At 48.1% G+C, this 22627-nt stretch overlaps 1 pseudogene; it reads left to right on the top strand.

The window, feature by feature from the left end:
* Positions 1-8283: 8283 nt before the first annotated feature.
* The window catches only part of LOC125164715 (voltage-dependent anion-selective channel protein 3-like), a 92061-nt pseudogene continuing 77717 nt past the window's right edge, over positions 8284-22627 (top strand).

Genomic DNA, 22627 nt, shown 5'->3' with positions numbered 1-22627 from the left:
ATATTTAACCACATCTCAGCTAATCACGTCACCTTCAGAGGTCTGACCCTAAATGCTGGGCGGCAAAGGGGCTCACAAAATACTTCCGCGGTCGTGATTTAAAACCCGTTTTAACGGAGCACTGGATTTTCCAGACTGTTGCCTCCCCTCTCCCTTATTATTAATTCACTCTTCACCACACAGCAGAAGAGGCACGGCTGGGGTCCAATGGCATGTCCTGAGGACAGGGGCTGCGTGCAGGCTGGCGGGACCGTGAATATGTACAGAAGTGTCCCTCCAGATGACTGTGCTGTGACCTCCTGCCCACTTGCGTTCCAAATACGCACTTCAGATACATCGCTTCCTCTAACAACTTCTTAGCCACACTGGCGATGAAGTATGTTGACTCTATGCTCGTGGACAAGATCTTGTCACTTTTCGGGACTGTGCTCATGTCAAACAAACACCTCATCCCTTTTCCTGCCCGTCAGAGAACTTAAATGTCATTGACACGGAGGAATAAGAGGCCTGCTGTCCGAATTGTTGCTTCGGCTCAGATGATGATAAAAAAGCCAGAGCAGGAATGCCATAGTTGAGAGGGACAGGGTGGGAGACGTGAGATAACATGAGCAAGCCATCTGTCCATTCATATCCACCCCGATGAATGCCGCGTGTGTCCTAGTTTTCCTAGAAGACCCATATCCTCTACTGGGAAACTGAAGCTTGGAAGCGGGGACAGGTGTTGACTTTGGATGGACCAGAAGGGGAATCTCTGCCAAGCTCTCCTTAGGATTGTTACTGCGTCCCCAGGGGTTGGGGAAGGATGGCCCTGTCCTGTGGAGGCAGGTGGGGAATTGGGTGGCGGGGGGCTTGAGGGGAATTCAAGCTGGACATGAGTCAAGTATGCCTTTCAAACCAGACCATCCGTGAACTTCTGTCGTGCTTCCCTCTGCGTAGCCCTAGCACCCGGCAAAGCCTGGCTTCGGTTGGGACGGAGAGGGTTGTATCTGTAACTTCTGTTTCTCCACATGCTTCCTCCGTTCACTCAACCTTCTAACACACTTGGCAGATGTGGTATTTAGGAGGAGTCCCAAGGGGCAAGGTCAGATCTTAAAGATAAGGGGTGAGGCTTGGAATAAAAGATTCAGAGGGGCAGGAGTGGGAGGGAGGGAGGGAGGTGCAGGCTGATGCCAGGTGAGCGGAATGTGATGTCTGGAGTACTGGTCTGTGAAGGGGGCCAAGGGCAGGATCGGCCCCCAGAGGGCTGTAGGGGACAAGGCCGGTGTGTGGGAGCAAGGACAAGAAGCAAGAAGGGAACTTGGGCAGGGACTGCAGCAGGAGGAGAGAAGTAGGAGCCGTGTCCTGATCCTGGAATACAAGGCAGAGAGCCCAGGACTCAGGCCTGGGCCACACGGTCAGACTGGGCCCCACAGTTGGGCTGACTGGACGCTGGATGCCAAGCTCTTGACTCTTCTATTTCTCCTGTACCTGGGGACCAGATTTCTTCTAGAGCTGTGCTGTCCAGAATGCTAGCCTCTAGGCAGGTGTCCAGCCTGGTCCAGCCAGTCTTGGCCAAGCGGCAGAACCACAGGGCAGCACAGCACACGCCCCGTGGGTAAGGCTCGCCTAGGAATGACGGCGGACGTGGCCAGCCCCCGGACCATAACAGACTGCTTTACAATGTAATTTGTAAAATTTAGAAATTCCTTATAATGGGCACTTGGGTACTTTTAAAATTGGAGGCCAGGGTGGGGGGAGTAGAAAGTAATATTGTGCAAGAAAGAACAATATTTCCCAAGAAGGATGGCAAACTCCAGTATGTCCCAACCGGTTATATAAACAGAGGTTAACTCCTGCATGTTGGCGACCTACCAGAGAGCAGAGGGCAAGTTGATAGAGGATGGGCCCAACAAACTTGGTCTGTGGAAAGCTGAGGGAGAGACTGGCTGACCGACTGACCTGGAGCGCTGAGCTTCTCGGAAGGGCAGAGCTGGGGAGAAGATGGGAGGATGAACTTACTTCTTATGTTCTACTTTGGCACACGACAGCCCTGACGATCTGAACCCGAGGGGCAAATGGGGCCACGCTGTCCCTAACAGAGGCCGCACCAAGTGCATTTGCTATTTTTAAAAAACGTTTTCTATGGAGACTTATACCTCACACCTCTCCAAAGCACAAAGAATCCTTTATTTGAAAATGCCAACTATTTACCTAACGCTGTTATGTTTCCTTCTTATCATTGTCTAAACATGATTTTCCATGGTGTCAAACAATGAACGTGTGTGTCTTTGTTCTTTTTATTCATTTACACTTTCCATGTGTTGACACGGTCCCCATATTTATTATTTTAACGACTCTAAATTCTACCAAGTGAATGTACAATACCCTAGAGGTTGGGCGTGTGGATGGTTTACAAGTTTTATTTGCTTTTGCTACTATGCAAGGTATCACTTGAAATTGTTAAAAAATCGGGCCTCTTCTCTTTTTGTCAATAGTAACTATCTTTATTCTTAAAAAAATAGTATGTTTTGTTTTCTATTACAAAACCAAAGCATGTTCACTGTGGAAGTTTTGGAAAGTATAACCTACTTGGCATGTTTACAACCTACCTGGGGCACTATTATAGACTTGCTTTTTATTTTTCCAGTTAATTGTCTGAGTCCTTGCACATGGCAGTTGGGCGGCCTTTCTCCTCAACTACCTAATAATCCTGGGGCCCAGAAGGCTCGATTCTTATTCCAAATGCAAGATGGGAGAGGATGTTGGAGAGTGTCAGCTGCTTACCTAGGCCCGGGTGATCTACTATCCTTGTTCTCTTACTGTCAGTGTGGAAAATGGTTTGAATATTAGAGCACCAGATTCCCAAACAAGTAACAACCAAACCTCTGAGGCTACTACCTTTTTTAAAAAAATTTTTTTAAGGTTTATTTATTTTGAAAGAGACTGAGACAGCGTGAGCAGGGAAAGGGGAGAGAGAGAGAGGGAGAGAGAAGGAGAGAGAGGGAGGGAGGCAGGGAGAGAGAGAGAGAGAGAGAGAGAGAGAGAGAGAGAGAGAGAGAATCCCAATCAGGCTCCACATTGTCAGTGCAGAGCCCCACATGGGGCTGGAACTCATGAAACTGTTGGATCATGACCTGAGCTAAAACTGAGAGTCAGACGCTTAACCGACTGAGCCATCCAGTTGCCTCTCCCCCACCCCCCACCCCCTTTCCCGCCTTTTTTAGAGCTTACACTCTCGAGGCTTGTAAAGAAGTGTGTTAAGTCTGGAAGGGAGCTCTGCCTAAGCCAAACCCTGGGTGAGTGTCAGCCGTTCCCCATAGAATTATTGGGTCCACTGGCTGAGCCCACATCACCAGTCCTGACTTCTTCCCAGGTGAATTGGAGAAGTCCTGATCCACCCAGAATGTTCTAGTAATGTTAATCTTGAAAATAGAGCCTCACTGACCCCTATACTGATTTTTCTTCTCTCCCACCTGGGATCCCAGAGCTTTATACACCCTAAAACTCACTCTAAATGCTCCCTTCTTCCTAGATGTTCAACTGGAGCTGGATAAGGCACCCCGTGCCATTCCATGAGACATTAGACAAAGTTTTCTGTGGAGATTTCTAGAAAAGTTTTTCTTTCCTAATAAAAAGAGGCAGAAAATGCAATCCTTCTTGATGTCTCCTTCTTCCTACCTAAACAAAGACATGATGTCTGAGCTGCAGTAGCCAACATGTGACCATGAGGTGGGGGCATGATGCAACCACAAGAAATTTTCAGATAGCCACTGACCCAATATCAATAACCACTTACAGCCAAACTACCCATTAGGTTTAAGCTTTAAGTTGAATTTTCTGTTCAGTGCTGCTGAACTCATTCCTAGAAGATATTTTTGTTATTAGAAGCAAGGTTCTATACAATAAACAACTTATGGTGAAATCTTTGCACACATTCTTAACTGTTTTTATAGGACATATTCACATAAGAAAAAATTGGGAAATGTTATGGACTGAACTGTGTTTCCCACCTCCCCCCAAATTTATACGTTGAAGTGCTAACCTCTCGTACCTCACATGTAAATGTCTTTGGAGATAACTTCTTTTCAGAGGAAACTAAGTTAAAAACAAGGTCTTTGGGGTGAGCCCTACGCCAGTATGACTGGTGTCCTTATAACAAGAAATTGGGACACAGATATGTACGCACACAGAGGAAAGAACATGTGAACAGGAGAAGGCAACCATCTCCAAGCTAAGGAGACAGACCTCAGAAGAAACGAATCCTCCCGATACCTTGTTCTTGGTTGGGCTTGTGGCCACTAGAACTACAAGAAATAAATTTCAGTGGTTTAAGCTCCGCCCCGCCCAGCCCATGGTACTTTGTTATGGCGACTCTAGCAAAGCAGTACAGGGAAGCAAAAATATTTTTCCCATCTGTAAAATAATATTTGTATTTGTTTATAATGCGGTTAGGAGGCTGAAATGATGTGTGCAAAACATTTATTTTGATGTCTGATGTTCCATATGCACACAGTCAGTGATGGCTAGTATTCCCATGAAGCCCAACAACAGAATTCTCTGGACAAAAATCACTCCCGTAGACTCTGCAGAGAGTTAGCCAAAGACCTTTCTGGTCTCCAAGAGGATCACTGAGCTCAAGGTATCTGTAGGCCGGCTGTGGTAGAGACAGTGCTGTGTCATCTTTTTCCTCCTCCTGGACCCTCAGGAAGGGTGTCTTTCCCCCTGGCGCCTAGGTGGTGTCATGTGACTCTGAACAGAACATCATTTCCAGGCTGAGACTGTTTAGAGAGAGGTGGCTTTTCTGCTTTCTCTATCTCTCCCACTCAGAAGGTGAAATCATAAGAAGGAAGGTGACTCTGAGTCACTTTTTGGAGGCGCACCGTGCAGGAGAGCTACCTGACCTACAAGGGCAAGACACACACCTTAACCGTATTAAGCCACTGAGATTGCAGGATTTATCCTGAAGGCGGTTACCTTTGCTGACTCTGACCAATATGATCCAATGTTATCTTCTACTAACGCGTGACAGTAGCAATGCTATACTAGTTAATGAGGAATTCAGAGCGAGGGAATGGGTTAGGTTCCAGTGGTTCCATGGTTAGGTTCCAGTCAGCTGGAAATTGATATGGCTTGGGGCCAGTGGGAAGAACAGACCATCAATAATAACTGTTATTATTCATATTGTCACATGCTGGGGCATCTGGGTGGCTCAGTTGGTTAAGCCTCCAACTTTGGCTCAGGTCACGGTCTCACAGTTCATGGGTTCAAGCCCCGCATCGGGCTCTGTGCTGACAGCTCGGAGCCTGGAGCCTGCTTCAGATTCTGTGTCTCCCTCTCTCTCTGCGCTGCCCCAGCTCATGCTCTCTCTCTCTCTCTCTCTCTCTCTTTCTCTCTCTTAAAAATAAATAAACATCGGGGCGCCTGGGTGGCGCAGTCGGTTGAGCATCCGACTTCAGCCAGGTCACGATCTCGCGGTCCGGGAGTTCGAGCCCCGCGTCAGGCTCTGGGCTGATGGCTCAGAGCCTGGAGCCTGTTTCCAATTCTGTGTCTCCCTCTCTCTCTGCCCCTCCCCTGTTCATGCTCTGTCTTTCTCTGTCCCAAAAATAAATAAACGTTGAAAAAAAATTAAAAAAAAAAGACAAATAAAAATAAACATTAAAAAAATTTTTTTAAAAAAGGCACCAATCCTATTTGTAAGGACACCACCTCATGACCTGATCACCTCCCAAGGGCCCCACTCTCTAATACCACCACCTTGGGGGTTAGGATTTCAACATAGGAATTTTAGAAGACCGCAAACATTCAGCCCATAATAGTAACTCTGAACCAAGTGGTCACGGGGCGGGGAGCAGTTGATGAACCCAAAACTAGGTCTGATATCTTTCCACCCATGGTCTCCTTGGAGTCTTCCCATGATAATTGTGATCCTTTTAGGACTTAAAAAACAGATCTTTTTGGTGGTCTGTACATACAACAGAATACTATTCAGCCTTAAAAAGAAAAGAAATTCTGGCACATACTACACCACGAATGGATCTCAAAGACACGTTAAGTGAGGTAAGCTCACAAAAGACAAATATTGTATGATTGCACTTACATGAGATCCCTGGAGCAGTTAGTTTCATAGACAGAAAGCAGGATGGTGGTCACTGTGGGCTGGGAGGGGGTAGGGGTTGCAGGCAGTTCGTGTTTAATGGAACAGAGTTTCAGTTTGAGAAGACGAACAAGTTCTGGAGATGGATGGTGGTGAGGGCTGCACAACATGTGAATGTGCTTAATGCCACAGAACTATGCGCTTAAATGTGGGGCACCACATTTGTGGGGCTCGGTGGGTTAAGCAGCCGACTCTTAACTTTGGCTCAGGTTTCGTGGGATCAAGCCCCAGATGGGGCTCTGCACTGACATCAAGGAACCTGCTTGGGGTTCTCTTTCTCCTCTCTCTCTGCCCCTGCCCCTTTCAAAGTAAATAGATAAACTTAAATAATAAAAAAATAAATAAAATGGCTAAAATGGTAACTTTCAGGTGGTGTCTATTTTACCACAATTTAAAAACCATTTTGCGAAGCCTCTCTTAGGTGGAGGAAAGTGACATGTAGGGTTGGAGCAACATGGTAAATGCTATGGGGACCCAGAGGAATGCCCTTGAGTGGTTGACCTTTCGGTAGAGGAGAGACGGATTCAATGACATTGACAGAGTGCAAATCCCAAAGGAGGGAAAGAGGGAGCGAGTGGAGGATTCAGAGGAGGGCACGTTTGTCATAACTAGTGAGCCAATATTGATACATTATTATTATTTTTTTTTAAATTTTTTTTTCAACATTTATTTATTTTTGGGACAGAGAGAGACAGAGCATGAACGGGGGAGGGGCAGAGAGAGAGGGAGACACAGAATCGGAAACAGGCTCCAGGCTCTGAGCCATCAGCCCAGAGCCCGACGCAGGGCTCGAACTCCCGGACCGCGAGATCGTGACCTGGCTGAAGTCGGACGCTTAACCGACTGTGCCACCCAGGCGCCCCAGATACATTATTATTAACAGAATTCTTTATTCAAATTTCCCCAAATGTCCTTTTTCTGCCTGCAGTGTTTCATCTAGAATACCCCTACAAATCTGTACCCATCTGAACTGCAAAGACAGTACAGAGAGCTTCCATATACTGGACATTCAGTTTCCCTTATTATTAATACCTTTCATTAGCATGGGAAACTGTTAAGTGAAGCCCATACCCTATTTAGATCTTCTTAATTGTTGTTTTATATCCCGTTTCTATCCCAGGTTCCCACCAGAATACAACATTCCGTGGGGTACGTCATGTCTCCTCAGTTGGGACAGTTTCTCAGACTTTCCTTAAGTTCGATGACCCAGACAGTATTGAGGAATGGTGGTCAGGTGTTTTGTAGATCATCGCCTAACTTGGGTTGGTCTAGTATTTTTCTCATGGTTGTACTGGGGTTGTGGGTTGGGGGAGGAAGACCACAGGGTTAAAGTGTCTCGCCCTATCAGGGGCTCCAGGCGGTCAAGAGGACTTATCACTGTTGACACTATCTTTGACCACCTGGCCAAGGTACTGTTTGTCGGCTTTCTACACTGTAAAGTTATTCCCAACCACCCCCCCCCTCCCCGCCCCCGCCTCGCTTTCCAAACTCTGCTCTTTGGACGTAAGCATTAGATATTTTTGAGTAAAGAAAATGACCCTATGAAAGGAGTATTTTGGAATGATATTCCATCTGTGGCTGATGTACTGGGAGGGGACATCTTGACCTTACATAGTGCTTGCGCTGGTTTAGATCACGTATCGTGACTTTTAATCCTCACATTGGCCCCATTTTACAGGGGAGCAAACCGAGGCACCTAGAAGGTAAATAATCTGTTAATGGTCACAAAACCAGTAAGTGCTCAACCTGGGATCTGAACCTGAGGCGTGTGTGGCTCCGAAGTTGGTGTTACCACTGAGCCATCCTGGGGGGATTAGCAGTGTGAATTCGGAATGGGGTCAGACGTCATGATTTCAGTTGGAAGGCAGATTCCCCGGTGCCACCTCCGAATACTGCATTGTAGTAGACATATCCCCTAGGAGATCCAGTAGGCACAACGCATGGTTTCCAACTTAAAAACCTAGCCATTTTTAATCCGCTGGGTTAAAGAATAGAGAAGTTGGGGGCTGAGACCCTCCAGGATGTGCTACTGATGGGGCGGGGTGGGTGGGGGGAAGTCATTAGGTCCCAGAGGCCTCGCCGGTGTCTGCAGTACAAGAAGAGGATGACCGACAGGGGCCCCACAGGGCAAGACTTCGTCTTGGTCCCCGATGGATGTGGACACAGGTGAGAGGCAGGCGGCATTTGCCCTGGATGACGGAGGGAATATTAGCACCAGTGACAAATACACGGCTCCCCCGGGGAAGCTGGTTGCAGGAGAGATGGTGAAGTGGAATGTGGGATGGAGCCCTGGCAGTTCTGCCACAGACTGAGGAGGGGGGCACTGAAGGAGTCCCGAGTGTACGAGTTTTCTGTGTGACAAACGGGGGAAAGGACAGAGCATCGGGAAGGGCCCCGGAAAGACAGGGTGGGAACGCTGGACTTGGAACATGCTCACAGGGACAAGGACAATTTTCCCAAGTCCCATAAGTGATGTCACGTCACCAAGGTGACCCCTGGTGCCTTTAGGGATTTCGAGCCCAGGAGAGTGGGTCTGGCTCCATACCGTCCTGAGGCGCTGACACAGAGGAACAAGAACGCACAGCTAAGGAGAGGGTCCTTGCAAGGTGTGCAAGGATTCTAGAATGGGCCTCTTGCGTCAGCACTTGGAAAGAAAGCTAAGTCCCGGCCTGAGTCATGGCCAGCCATGAGGTCCTCATGACCTCTAGAAATGATTTCTGGGCTCTAGAAATCATCTCCTTCAGCTCGCACAGACCCCGCACCTGCTAGGGCCAAGCTGCTGCCAGCACCTGTTTTAGCACCAGTGTCCTCACCGCCCTGGAATAACCTTTGTCCTGTTTCCAAGACCTGTCCTGTCCCTGGGGCAAGCCTGTTCCTTGTTTGCTGAAAAAGGGAGGCACCTCATCCAGCGCATGGTTCTAAAAGGGGCCAGCTTGGGTGAATCCATATGGTCTCTGCTTCTGGCAAATTCTGTCGTTAAAGAAGAGAAAGTAAACCCAACCCATAAATTTCATCACCTTTTGCCGTAACCTATTTAGGCCACTTGTAGAGCTATTTTAACAGCGTAACGACCTGGGAAAGGGATTTCAGAAAAAAGCTAAAAAGGCCTGTCAGTTGATTTTACCCAATATTCAGACTCCAGATAGTTCGTATCAGCACCCTGATTTGGTTTTAGTAGGAATCTCAAGCCATTCGATTTGAAGGCACAGAGTAGCAGAAAGCTGGTTGTTGAGAAAGAACAAGTATTTTTTGACACCCTGTCCTTAAGCAGAGACAAGTGTCCTGGTGCTTCATCTTATGTATTCAACCAGTGAACACGGATTGAGAGCCTGCTCTGTGTTGGGCATATGGGTATACAGTGGTAAACACAATCAGACCTGATCCTGGATCTCTTAGTATTTTGCACCCAGGGGGAATGACAGCTATTATTCAAATAATCACACAAATAAATACATGCAATTACATCCCAGCACGGATTGAGATAAGTAATCCGAACGAAAGGGATAGTGTTATGAAAACACAGAACCTACTTTCTAGTAGAACTCAGGGAGAGTTTGGATCTTCTTATATGTTGAGTGGCGACCAGGCTACTCAGGCAAAAACCAGAAACTAAATAATTGAGCTTTTTTTTTTTTTTTAAAGTAAAGCTTCATATTGTAAGTATAGGGATACTTAAATATTAGCATAAATTAACATGCCTTCATTTCTCCATCCCCAGCACGCCCTTACAAAGCGAATGGAAATAAACACGATAAGCAACTCACAAATGGAGACTTTGAAATGACCTACTATTCTCAAAGCACAAACTCATCCACTTAGAGCCCTGCCAGTTGAAGTCACCCCCCAACTATTTCTGAAATGAAGTCAGGTGACACACCCTGAGTATGCACCCAGCCCTGGCAGTGAGGCAAGCGTGGGGACTCGGGAAGACTTAGGAATAGGGCAAGTGCTGACTGCCATCTAGGTAAAAGGTTAGAATAATGTCCTTCGCTCAAGGTTTTCTGAAAGAACATAGGTAGCTAGCTGAAGTCCAAGTTAGCTATTCACCAGTGCCTAAAGGGAGGCACTGCCTTTGCTGTAATCCATCTAGAAGAGACAGTAAGGAGTAAAACAGGGCTATCAATTAAATTCAACTGATGCTATGAGAATATATCACTGCCTCAGTATTATGCTCCATTTTTAATATTAAAATCTGACTGGGGACCCCTGGATGGCTCAGTTGGTTAGGTGTCTGACTTCAGCGTAGGTCATGCTCTCGCGGTCCGTGAGTTCCAGCCCCGCGTCGGGCTCTGTGCTGGCAGCTCAAGGCCCGGAGCCTGCTTCGGATTCTGTGTCTCCCTCTCCCTCTGCCCCTCCCCCACTCATGCTCTGTCTCCATCAAAAAACGAATAAACGTTAAAAAAATTTTTTTTTAATATTAAAATCTGTCTTTCCACTATTTAAATACTATGAGAAGTAAGATGATTCGTTTTCACAAATACTAAATAAAAGCTGTTCTGTCTAGTTAACAATAGGTTTACAACCTATTGGAAAGATGTATGACCCCCCCCCCCACACCCCCCACACACAATGGAGTCCCAAACCCTTAGACCCTTCACTTCCTGGTTCTTCTTGCCCTCTCCATCTGGTGTGCTTCTAATTCGCAGGTTTTGCAAGGAGCATGTGCCAAAGAACTGAAGTCTCCAGGCAGCTCAAAGAATGTACATTTGTTCCAATCAGACTACTCTTTGCCTTAAGTGGGCCTAGGCGATGTCTGAGTAAGGCTTAACCTCTCTAGTCCTCAGCCAATGAGGAGCCAGGGGAGGGACTTGTACCCTAGGGGATAAATTGCTGTAACTGCCCCCAGCGTGCCTGTCCATCAGACACCGGCTCCTGCAAGAACCTTGATTAAAGCCTTGCTTCCCTGTTGTCCGAATCGCCGCGTAACCTCCTTTGATTGGGTCAGTGGGCTTATTTCTCACATATACTTTCCAGGTACTTCTCACGGGTCAAATCTGTAGACACAGAGAGGTTTAGAGTAGACCTGGGGAATTTAGGATTGAGTTAATCTAACAGTTTCCAGATTTGGGGATTTCGCAGACTGATAAAATTCCAAAAACAAGGATTTAGAAGACCAATATAGAGTTGCCAACTTTTTATTTGCTCAAATAAAATAATGAAAGCACCTGTTGTTCACCATCACCCCCATGATGTTACATCTAAAGTGAATTATGACAAAATATCACTTAGTGTTTTAAGGGAAATCACTTTGTGAAAAACCCATTACATTTTTGGAGGGTGTTTTCTCATGTCTGCATAGACCCATGAAAAACAAAAACTTCCAGTCCAGTACTAGTTTTTGCTCTAGGATTTCGAAACCACTGGTTTAATGCACACCCCTTGCCCTGTTTTGCAAGTGGGGAAACTGAGGCTCCACGTGAGGATAAGCATTGTGCCATCTCAGGCACCTCCTCACAGCTGGGGAATAGCCGTGTGTAGGGAGAGCTTTTTGGGTCAAACTGTAGTATGCCTGCTCTCTGCCCCACCTCTCTCCTTCCACTGATGGCTAGTATAGTCCTAGGAACGAGACAGGGAAATGGAAGGGACCACATTATAAAAAAGAAAAAAAGCCATTTTTTTTTTCCTTTGCTCCTTTTCCAGCTTCTAGTCTTGCTAGGGCCTGGACCCCCACCCCACTCTACACAGGCCTTGTAATGCCAAAAGCATACATCCTGCTTGTAAGCGACCAAGAGATAATGATATCTTTGGAGTTTTCCAGCACAATGGGTAACAGCTAAGGAGTGGCTGGGCGGGGTTATCCTAACATTCTCCAAGACCACTGACTTCAGGGAATGATGACTTCTGAAGGACACCTGGCCCCTGTCCTGTTCTGACCACTTTCTGGATGCCTAAGAGGACATGTGCACCACACACAGTCACCAATAAAAACTCCAGACTCCAAGCAAAGATGAGGGTCATGCTTCTTTCCTTTCTGAGGCTCCTGGACGCTCTGTCCTGTCTGTATCTCTCTCTCTCTCTCTCTCTCTCTCTCTCTCTCTCTCTCTCTCCTGGACGCTCTGTCCTGTCTGTATCTCTCTCTCTCTCTCTCTCTCTCTCTCTCTCTCTCTCTCTCTCTCTCTTTCTCTCTCCATCTTCAACTCTGCTTCCATCTCCTCCTGGCTCATGTCTGATTTCCATCCTTCTTGAAGCCAAGGACCCTCTTGGCTAGTCCCGTGGGACCCTCTGGGTCCCCGGACCTGGCCTACCTGTGTGAGACACAGTGAGGGACAGATGGATAAAGGAGACGGGGGAGCAACAGGGGCCTTTTCCTTCTGGAGCCTGTCCTTTGGGTCCTGTATCTGGACTGGACTCTTCCTTGTCTAGCACTCCCTGAATTTTAGGTATCCTTTAGTTGGGTACATTAATTCTTCAGCCCATTCAGGGAATATTTGGTGTACTGCAAATTCTTAATTAATGTTTTTTTTTTTTTTTAATTTTTGAGAGAGAGAGAGAGAGAGAGACAGAGAGAGACAGAGTATGAGCAGGGGAGGGGCAGAGAGAGAGGGAGACACAGAATCTGAAGCAGGATCCAGGCTCCCAGCTGACAGCACAGAGCCCGATGCGGGGCTCGAACTCACGAACCGTAAGATCATGACCTGAGCCAAAGTTGATGCTTAACTGACTGAGCCACCCAGGTGCCCCTGGTGTACTGCAAATTCTTTACAATGTCCATTCCTGTGTCCCCTCCATGAAGACTGTATTGAAGCACACAGGAAGTGTGAATTTACTGCTGATGTTTTTAGAGAATTGACTATTATTTGAAAGCACTCTAGAGGTGCCTGGGTGGCTCAGTTGGTTAAGCACCGACTCTTGGTTTTGGCTCAGGTCATGATCTCATGGTTCACGAATTCAAACCCTGGGTCGGGCTCTGCACTGACAGTGAGGAGCCTGCTTGGGATTCTCTCTCCTTCTCTCTCTGCCCACCCCCACTCATGCTCTCAAAATAATTAAACTTAAAAAAAACAGCACTCTAGTATGTTCGATACTATATATATATATATATATATATATATATATATATATATATATACATTTATTTATTTTTTGCAAAGTCAGGCAGGGGTTAACCTAACATAAATAAAAATTCTCCTGTACATGGTGCTAGTTATAATGCAAGGAGAATACTTCATTGGGGAATTTTCGTTTTGGACAACAGAAACCGACTGTGGTTTATTTAAGAAGAAAGAGGGTATGTGGAAAAGGTATATCGGATTGTTGACAGAATGACCGGGAGGGCTGGGCAACTAAACTTGGAAGGTGTACGGCCAGAAACAATGGCCAGAATCATTGCCCAGCAAGTCTGATGTCCCTGCAGGGACTAGAGGCCACCAACAGTGCTGGCTCGTGGTGTTTTCTAGAGCTTGTGTGGACCCCGCCACCCACCATCTAACTGGGTGCTGCCTTGTCCCTGCTTCCTTACATCATCAGTAGCTTCCTGTGGAAAGCCTGGGCTGGGGACCCCGATGGGCAGACAGAGTCTGCCTCGCTGCTTGGGCGGCAGGAGAGTTTGGGAAGGTGAGCCTCTGGCCTATTTTCCTCTATGGCGCAAGACAAGCTTTGCCTCAATAAGATGGTGGGGTGAGGGTGGGGTGAGGCTGGGGGGGGGGGGGTGGCTCCTGAAATGTAAGCCTGTAGATGCGGGGCAGCCAAAGAGAATAACAAAAAGAATAATTTCTGTTCAAATTGACTTCTCAGAAATTTGGGACAGCAGAACATACGTTGAATAGTAGTAAACAAAATCTACGGACTCGGGTCCAGGTTTGATATTTTTTCCTGCTTTCGAAAATCCCATCCTAACGGTTGCTCAGATGCTGTCGATGACCACCTTAGGTCAATTCATGTTGACTTCCTGGCATTCTTTTTCTTAGGGGAGTGTCTCGAAGCCCAGAGCCCCAGTGAGGCCTGCCGAGGGCCGGCAGGGGTGTCCGGCATTCCCAGGCCCAGCAGGGGTGTGTGGAGGAGACGCCGGGCGTGGAGGGTCTGCCCTGGGCTTGTAAACCGTACTGGGGATTTCTCCTTCTGGGGGTTCGCGGCAGCGCATAAAGCGGTGCCGTTTTCCTCACCTACTCAAACTCCCTTTACAGCCACTGTATGCAAAGTGTGCACAAGTGGAGGGGAGTAATCTGTTCCACCGGGAGTGTTTCCCCGGTTCCGGGTGGGGCCTCCAGCCGGGGGGAAGGCAACCGGCCTTTGCCAACAGTTGACAGCGATCAGGCTTCCCAAACCTTTCCACCGAAATGCTCCTCAAGCCAGAGACCGAGGATAACTGGAAAGGGGAGGGGCGCAGCCAGAGGGAGGACTGAACATCCTCTCTGAACTCAAGTTTGCTCTTTCCCGTCCACACAGACCTAGAGGTGCCCACACAGGCCCCCCATGCGTAACCGGGGGCTTGAAGAGCCCGGATGTTTCGCGCCATCGAGAATTTGCCAGCGGCTCCCCGCAGGAGAGAGGTAGAGGCTGCGAAGGCCCTGGAGAGACTTCCTGCTCTGAGCAAATAGGGCCAGGAAGGGGCTCGAGGCCACAGAGGCTGGCAAGTGCTGGGGCCTGATCCCCGGAGGGCAGTTGCTTGTGCCTGCAAACCACAGCCCCGCAGGGTTAGAAGAAATATTTCTTTTCTCCTCAAATGTGGATTTAGCCTGAGCGGAAAAATGCGTTGCTCTTGGGAAATGTTTGTGTGGGAAAAGTTTGCGTCAGTGCAGGCAGGCTCACCGGAGGGCTGGTCTCTGCTGGAGGGCCTGAGGCACCTCACCCGGGCGCCAGCTGTGTCGAGAGCTGCCCAGACGGGCACCGTGTGACCTGGGCTGCTCCTTTGTTTTGTTTCGTTGCTTTTTAGTATGGTAAAATACACCTAACGTAAACGTGATCACTTTCACCTTTTTTAAGCGTGGCATGAAATGCATTCGCACTGTTGGGCCACCACCACCACCATCCGTCTCCGGAACTTGTTCAGCCTCTCCAACTGAAACTTTGTCCGGGTTAAATCTGACCTCTTCATCCGCCCCACCCCCACCCCCCACCCCACTACACCCGCTGGGGACAACCCTGTTGTACCCCCGTCTCTATGACTCTAACCACCCTGGGTACCTCATATGAGTGCAATGACACAGTATTTGTCCTCCTGGATTGATTCTTTACTCTCTCTTTTTTTTTTTAAACTAATTTTATTTATTTATTTGTTTATTTTTTAGAGAGGGAAAGTGCGAGACGGGCAGAGAGAGAGGGAGAGAGACAGTGTTGAGCAGGCTCCGTGCTCAGTGCAGAGCTAGTCGCGGGGCTCGATCTCAGGACCCTGAGATCACGACCTGAACTGAAATCAAGGGTCGAATGCTTAACCGCCTGGGTGGCTGAGTCGGTTAAGCATCTGACTTGGTTTCAGCCCGGGTCAAGATCTCTCGGTTCCTGGGATCAAGCTCTGTCCGCATCCGGCTCTGCGCTGACAGTATGGAGCCTGCTTGAGATTCTCTCTCTCTCTCTCTCTCTCTCTCTCTCTCTCTCTCTCTCTCTGCCCTTCTGCTCCCCATCCCCCCCCCCAATAAATTAAAAAAAAAGAGAGAGAGAGAATTATATATATATTTTTGGACACAGGCTCGTGAGATCAGAGACACCTAGTGCAGCATGCGTGACTTCATATGATGACAAGACTTAACACTTCTTCCCATGAACTGAAGCTGGTCCTCTGGATGACACATCGCGTGGGTGCCCCATCCCCCCAGCCCCCGCGCTTGAGGGTGCAGAGCCCTGGGATCCTTACAAAATGCAATTCAGGTGTGATCTTGTGCTCAAAATACGAGAAAGTTCGATTTGAAAGCGTGTCGTATTTTCCATTTTTACGTAGCTTCAGCCAGAGCACGCGTTCCAGGGGCCCTGCTCGCCTGCATGCCTGAGCGAACCCTGCTGTGTTAGGAGCCACTTGGAAGGAGACACTGGGATTTCAGCATGTAGTGACTAGGTGAGCCGTGGAGTGGAAAAGAAAACCATGGCAACTGGGTTTTAGTGTCTGCAAACCCGGATGGGTCTGAAGAGAAAATGCCCGCAGAGAATTCGTAGCTTCAAGACCCTTCATGGTGCAGGGGTCCAGAGAGATTTCCAGTTGCGTACCACAAGGGCATAAAGGTAATATCAGTACTAGACTTTTCCTATTATTCTTCATTATCTGAGCTGTTATTCTAGCTATTCGCTCCTTTCTCCTCTTTACCCTGTGCCCGCGGGAGAGGTTGACATAAAGTATTCTCTCTCTTTTATGAGCGAAGAAATGAAAGCGAGGAGAAATTAAATGATATGCCGAGGCTCTAAAATTAGTCCGTGACTGAGGCGAGATAGGAGCTGACACCCTTACTTCTCCTCCAAGGTCGTACTTGTTGTTTGATAGCTGTCGGTATCAGACCTCTCTAGGTTTGTGTATTTTTGCCAACCTCATAAACAACCTCAAAATCTTTGTAAAGCCTGCTGGGCTGCAAATGGACCTCTTTCCGTCTCTCAAATCAACATAGCTTTTGATCACTGTCTCAGAATCATGTCTTCTGAGAAGCTTCTTTAATCCACTTGAGCCGCAGGCTGACCCCACCCTTGGTAAACTTCCTCTGCCCCTGGAAGGGGCACCACGCCGCGGAGCACATGATCGTACATTTTCTGGAATCATTGGCTACTTGCTTGCCAATTATAGGGTGAGTTTGCTGAGGAGTAGACACCATGCTTTTTTTTTTTTTTTTTTTTTTTTTTGGAGTTTTCTGGAAACAAGTCAGTCTGGAATGACTGATGCTATGTCCTGGGTCCCACCTCCAGAGATTCTGACTTGGTGGTTCTAATGAGGCCAAGAGCCTGCACTTTTTTTTTTCAACGTTTATTTATTTTTGGGACAGAGAGAGACAGAGCATGAATGGGGGAGGGGCAGAGAGAGAGGGAGACACAGAATCGGAAGCACGCTCCAGGCTCTGAGCCATCAGCCCAGAGCCCGACACGGTGCTCGAACTCACGGACCGCGAGAGAGCCTGCACTTTTAACAAGCATCTTAGGTAATTCTGGTGCAAGTGGGCTGGCGCCCACACCAAAGAGAATGTTGGTTTAGACCTTCCTTCATCAATTCATCAAACATTTATGGAGAACCTACTATACATTCGAGGAGCTGGAGAAGCAAGAAGGGCACCGCTTTCCTAGGGTTTACACCATGGAGGGGGAGACAGCTATAGACCTGTAAGCAAACAGAGAAATAGCACAGCATAGTAGTGGCAACAGCTTCCATGCAGATGACAAGGGGCAGCACGGAACAGAGATGGTCTGGAACAAGCAACGGAGCCCTCTAGTGCAAACACGCTCGCTCTCGCACAGCACTTGTATGGCGGCGTCTGCATCACTCGATGGAGTGGGCCTTTAGCTCAGCTCTGGTAAATCAGAATGCCTGCTCTTGCCAACAGCAGCCGCCCTGCCTTTCAGGGATGTCATACCTATTTTCCAAAGATGAAAGATAATTTAAAAATAGTAAGTAAGCTGCATGATGTTTAGATTTCATGTAAGCAAAGAAATAGACGTTTTCAGTTGAGTGCGTCTTGTATGTACGTACGCAACTATGTAAGAAAAAATCTATAATTAAAAAGATTGAGGTTCTAGGATATTCTTCTACTGGTTATTCCAAGGGAACCCCCTTCATCTGGAAAAAAGGATGAGGGTGCAAAGAATGGGGCCTCTTCTTGGTACCAAACAATGTGTTACTCAAGCTTAGAGGGGAGGAGAGCTAGGTTATGCCAAGGGGCGGGGGTCAGCCCTCTGGAAATCCATGGGAATGGCCTGGGACCTGTTATTGGTGAATTCACCCAACTGCTCTTCTGCCCACCTCTCTCCACACACGTACATGTTGTCATTTGTGTGTCTGAGCATCTTTGTAAAGGCTTTTCTAAGAACGCTTGAAAGAGGGAGCCAGAGAGCATGGCAGAAACCTGTGCCCTGGGTGGGTCTTCACCTCCTGGGGCTTTTGTACTAACAGGACAGCTTCCTGGTACTCACATCCTGAAGGTCATGGCGGGAAGGAGTTTTCTGTGTTTCCCACTACTCTGTGTATACAAGCGTCCTCTGTGCCTCTGGAAACAAGAATCAGGAGAAAGGAATTGTGTCATTGACTCAATTCCTGGGCACGCAGGTGACTCCCAGCCTCCCCTGGGAGGATGTGGAGCACTCTGAGGGGTGAGATACTTTCCCTAAGTGCCTACCTGGGCTTCTGGCTAGTAGCCCCTTTTCCAGAAGGATCTCACCAATCATGGATATTGTTATGGGCTGAACTGTTCCCTCCCCAAATTCATATGTTGAAGCTCTAACCACCATCACCTGAGAATCTGAGTATATTTGGTGATAAGGTCTTTAAAGAGGCAATTAAGTTAAAAGGAAGTCAATAGGTGGGCCCTAATCCAATCTGACTGGTGTCCTTATAAGAGGAAATTTGGACACACAAAGAGGCAACAGGAATACACAGACTGAGCCTGGGTGGCTCAGTCAGTTAAGTATCTGATTCTTGGTTTCAGCTCAGTTCATGATCTCAAGGTTCGTGAGATCAAGCCCAGCATCAGGCTCTGTGCTTGGGATTCTCTCTCTCTCTCTCTCTCTCTCTCTCTCCCCCTCCCTCCCTCCCTCCCTCCCTTTCTGTGCCCCTCCCCAGCTCCCTCCCTCTCTCTCTTCACCCCCCCCCCAAATACATAAATAAACTTAAAAATAAAAAAAGAAGGTGGCTATCTACAAGCCAAGGAGAGAGGCCTCGGGAGAAGCCAACCTTGCCAACACCTTGGTCTGGGACTTCCCACCACCAGAACTGTGAGAGAATACATTTCTGTGTTTAAGCCACTCAGACTGTGGTATTTGTTATGGTGCCCCTAATAAGCTAATACAGGTATCTACCAAGGAGCCCTGATGGTTGGAAACCTGTCTTGTTTTATCTTGCCACGTGTGTGAGGTCTTCTAGGTGTTCCTCTGGACTGAGCTGCTTGTGGACAGTGTCACGCTGAACACACTCCTTTCCAGATCTATCCCTGGTCTCCTCTCTTGAGAGAGTCCCAACTTCAGTGATCCCTCCATGCCGACAGTGGCCAGCTCCCCGCCTCTGACCACCTAGGCCTCTGTATCAGTTTCCCCCTCAAGTGGCCTATCATCTCTCAGTAAGACCAGATAGCAATCCCTTCCCTGAGCTTCTGAACCCACTCCCCCTTCCTGGGAAAGGCATCACGTTCTCTCCTGTAGGTGTGGACAGGCAGCATCTTTGGGTGCTTTCTTCTTCTCCCTTTTCCCCTCCTCAACTCCAACTGAACACCTTCCCTGCACGGTTGTGCAGGCTGTCTTTCCCGAAAATGATTCTTGGTCCTTTAGAAGCCGAAAGCAGACTGCTGGGGGTTCAGTCATGAAGCTAAGGAAGTACCTGAAATTCTGGACACCTTTGCCCCACTTCCGGCTGGCAGCAGCCAAGGCCAGAGTGTCCCATGTTTTATATCACAAACGCAATCTTCAGCAAACCTAGAAGCTGATGTTTCCTAGACGAGCAGCTCTCTCTTGTGGCTACGGGCTTCTGTGGCCAAAGCTCACCCAGATACTGGGATTTGGAGTCTTGCGTTCATTCTAGAGAGTCGGCAAGCTCAGGCGCAATCCGGGATCAGGAGGGGCCTCGTTGGTCGACTCTACATTCTTTCACCAGAGGTGGGAAGGTGTCTCATCAGAGACAGATCACCTGCCCTAGAGCCCCTGCCTTTCTGGAAATTACAGAATGGTGTCCCAACTGTGAGTTGAAGGATTGTTTGCAGTGCAGCGATTTCGACAGCGTGGGACTTAGAGGTCGGCTTTGTCTCCAGTTCAGAGGATTATGTCCCCAGTTGGCAGCCATAAAGTCCTACATCCTCTGCGCTGTCATGCCCTGAATCTTCATCCCCGTCTTCACGCCCACTGCCTCTCCCTTAGGTCACCCTTCCTTTCCATGTCACCAGGCTGTCACAAGCTCTTCTAACAGGGCAGTTCCCCCCAGTCTCACCTCTAGACTCTCCGTGCCTCTGCCAGAAGAACCTTCCAGATTTACTTCCAAGTTTCTGATTATGCGCAAAGGAAAACCTAAATCCCCTGGTATAGCATCCAAGGCCCTCAAGTGTTGATCCTACCTGAACTTCCCAATCTGATTTCTGTTCTTCCTCCTTCCCCTTCCCCTTCCTCTTCCTCTAGCTGACCTTAAGCATCCGGGCTTGAAGCCAAAGAGCCCGGGTTCAAATCCTGACATTGCCACTTAGTTGCCATGTGACAGGGGGAAGTGTCTTAGGCCCTGGATAATAGTAATCAATCACTAGCCCTAATGGGGCACTTTGTCTGTATCAGGCCCCGGTGGGCGATTTCACTTACTTGCCCAAATGGCCCGATTCTCTAGGGAACTATAGGTCTTAGTATTTGGCGCAAACATTTAGGTGGTTTGTCCAAGGCCTGGAAGCCTCAGTTTTTGCAGGTGTAAGATGAACATAATGATGGTTTCTCCCTACGTTAGCCGGGACTTTTTCGAGTGGAAGGTGACTGAAACTTAAAAATCGAGCCCAGGCCACAGCAAGGAAGTGCCTGTTCCCCAGGGCGGTGATGTGTGAGGTCTCTGCTTCGGTCCGCAGCGGACTCTCTCCAGGATGGAAATCAGCAGAGCTCCAGCTTCACCTGCCCTCCGGTGTTGGTGACCTCAGAGGGAAGGAGACATCCTCTCTCCTGGAGACCACAGTCATCCCCAGAAGGACTCTGACTGCGGTAGGAGGAGAGAGTGTGCCTACCAGTCCCACGAAGTATGGAAGGGGCAATTTCCAAAAAAATTAAAAAATAAAAAACTCTGGGGCTGCTTACAACTAACAAACGCTTGCTCACTTGTTTAATGTACCTGAGCAGGTATTTGTAGAGTACCTATTGTGTGCGGGGTGTGGGGGGACGCATGTTCCCCACTCTGCACAAACCGTTCCTGCTCTCTCCAGCACACCGGCCTCTCCTCCCCAGGGAAACACACACTGACAGGGGCAGGTGCAGCCTCTCGGGGGAGGTCTGCCCCTGTCCAGTGGTGCTCTTGACAAAGTGGATGAGTCCGTCAAACCCTTGAATTCCCTTGTTATGAAGGCAACTTACTCATCATATGAACCATGTTCTGCAGAATCAACTTGCAAGAAGAGAAACATTATTTTGATCTCTAGCTGCCTTCGACAGTTTGTTTGTCTCTCTTAGTTGCTTTTTTTTTTTAAATTACTTATTTACTTTGAGAGAGAGAGAGAGAGAGAGAAAGCACAAGTGGCAGAGGGGCAGAGGGAGAGCATCCCAAGCAGGGTCAGCACTGTCAACATGAAGCCCATTGTGGAGCTTGAACCCATGAACCTGAGATCATGACCTGAGCCGAAGTCAGATGCCTAACTGACTGAGCCACCCACGCACCCTGACTCTTAATTGCCTCTAAACTCAGGTGGAAGCAGGTGTCATCTATGGAGCTCCCCAACCCCCAGAAGCAGGCACTGGGGATACAGTAGTGAACCAGATGGAAACCCCATGGTCTAGCTCAGTATGTCTCAAACTGTGCTGTGGAGGACCAGGCGTGCGCACAAAGCTGTGCGACCATCACCAGTGACCGGTTCCAAAACATTTTTTTTTTAAAGTTTATCAACGCATTTTGAGGGGCAGAAGGGCAGAGAGAGAGGGAGAGACAGAGAATCCCAAGCAGGCTCTGTGCTGACAGCAGAGATTCTGACACGGGGCTCGAACTCACAAACCGTGAGATTATGATCTGAGCCGAAACCTAGAGTTGGATGCTCAACTGACTGAGCCACCCTGGCACCCCCCAAAACGTTTTCTTTACCCCCGAATGAAACCGTACACCCACTGAACAGTCCCCAATCCCTCCTCCACCAGCCCCTGGCAACCACTAATCTACTCTCTGTCTCTAAGCACTTGCCTGTTCTGGACAATTCATATAAGGGGTTCGTACAATACTTGGCCTTTTGTGTCTGGTTTCTTTCACTCAGCATAATGTTTTCAAGGTCCATCCGTGTGGTAGCGTGAATCAGCACTTCATTCCTTTTTATGGCTGAATAATATTCCGTTGTTTGGATACACTACATTTTGTTTATCCACGGACATTTGGGCAGTTTTTACTTTTTGGTTTGTTATCAATGATGCTTCTGTGAGCATTTATGTACGTGTTTTCGTGTGGGCCTATGTCTTCAGTGTTCTTGGGCAAATATGTAGGCGTAGAGGTGCTGGCTCCTACAGTAACTCTATGCTTAACTTGACAAATCACCATACTGTTTTCCAAGGCCTTTGTGTCATTTTACATTCCTTCCGTCAGCGTGTGAGTGTTCCAATTTCTCCAACTCCTCTCCCACACTTGTCATTGTACATCTTTTTTATTACAGCCATCCTCGTGGGTGCCCTTGGTTTTTGCTCCTTGGCACGCTGTGATGGACAGTAGCATTTTCATCTTACCTCGAT

The sequence above is a fragment of the Prionailurus viverrinus genome, chromosome B1 (assembly GCF_022837055.1).
Source record: "Prionailurus viverrinus isolate Anna chromosome B1, UM_Priviv_1.0, whole genome shotgun sequence".
Classification (NCBI taxonomy): domain Eukaryota; kingdom Metazoa; phylum Chordata; class Mammalia; order Carnivora; family Felidae; genus Prionailurus; species Prionailurus viverrinus.
This window is presented reverse-complemented; position numbering and strand designations above follow the sequence as displayed.